The sequence below is a fragment of the Amphimedon queenslandica genome, unplaced genomic scaffold (assembly GCF_000090795.2).
Source record: "Amphimedon queenslandica unplaced genomic scaffold, v1.1 AMPQUscaffold_13408, whole genome shotgun sequence".
Classification (NCBI taxonomy): Eukaryota; Metazoa; Porifera; class Demospongiae; order Haplosclerida; family Niphatidae; genus Amphimedon; species Amphimedon queenslandica.
In genome coordinates this window covers 216,801-218,021 of record NW_003546356.1, presented here as the reverse complement: position 1 = coordinate 218,021, position 1,221 = coordinate 216,801, and positions in this window count along the sequence as shown.

Below are 1,221 nucleotides of genomic sequence, written 5' to 3'. Positions count from 1 at the left end.
TCATTGTTGATAGTGCTTATTTATAAATTATCGAAAAGAGTAATTGATGGAAGTACTAAGTCACAAACCTTGATTGAGGCTGAACAACTCTGGCTGTTAGAAGTGCAAGATGCACTGGTAATAAGATACGATTTTCAAATCCTTAAAGAAACAGTTGGATTTGTTCTCTGATGAAAGGGGTATTTTTGGAGGTGTGGTGGAAGAATCAGTAATTCTGACTTCTCCTATGCCACCAAACATCCAATAGTACTGCCTAGAGAGCACCCTTATACCTTGCTCACCATTAAAGCAGCTCATGCTAGTCTTTCAAAATGGAGTCAAGGAAACCTTGACTGAGCTGAGAGCAAAGTATTGGGTAGTAAAGGCTAGACTGTCTGTAAAGACTGTGATTTCTAGCTGTAATTTATGTCGATGGTATGGAGGTTTAGCTGATAAAGCTCCACCTCCTCCTCCTCTCCCTTCATTTAGGGTAACCAAGCATCCCCCATTTAGTTATACAGGGGTGGATTATGCCGGTCCCTTGTATGTGAAACCTGATTACCCTGCACAAGCCCGTTGTGAACAAAAAGTATTTGCTTATACACTTGTTGTATAACAAGGGCTGTGTATAATGATATTGTGTCTGATTTATCTACTCCTTTTCTTAGATCTCTGAAGCGTTTTATTTCTAGGAGAAGACTACCACTCCGTATGATATCTGATAACGGAAGTACATTTAAGGCAGCAGCTCGAGTATTACAGAAAATTGTGACTGATGATTCTGTCTCTGAGTACTTAACTGGAATGAAGATAGAATGGTCATTTAGTATTGAGAAGGCTCTGTGGTGGGAGAAATATTTGAGAGAATGATTGGGCTAACTAAGAAGTGTCTCCGCAAAACTATTAGTCGTGCTAAATTTACTTATGATGAACTACTTACAGCAGTGACAGAGACAGAATCTGTACTTAATTCTCGCCCTCTCTCTTACATATCCTCTTCAGATTTGGAGGAACCACTGACTCCCTTTCATTTATTAGTTGGACAACAATTGTCTAGTTTGCCGGATCAGTTGTGTTACCGTCGTGTTACTGAAGAATAAACTCCTGAAAGCTCATCGATTATTCTGAATAAAAGTTTACAACACTTACACTTAACTCTAGATAAGTTTTGGTCTAGATGGAAATTAGAATACATTCTCAACCTTCGTGAGAGATATAATAAGCAAAGACAGAGTTGTCACT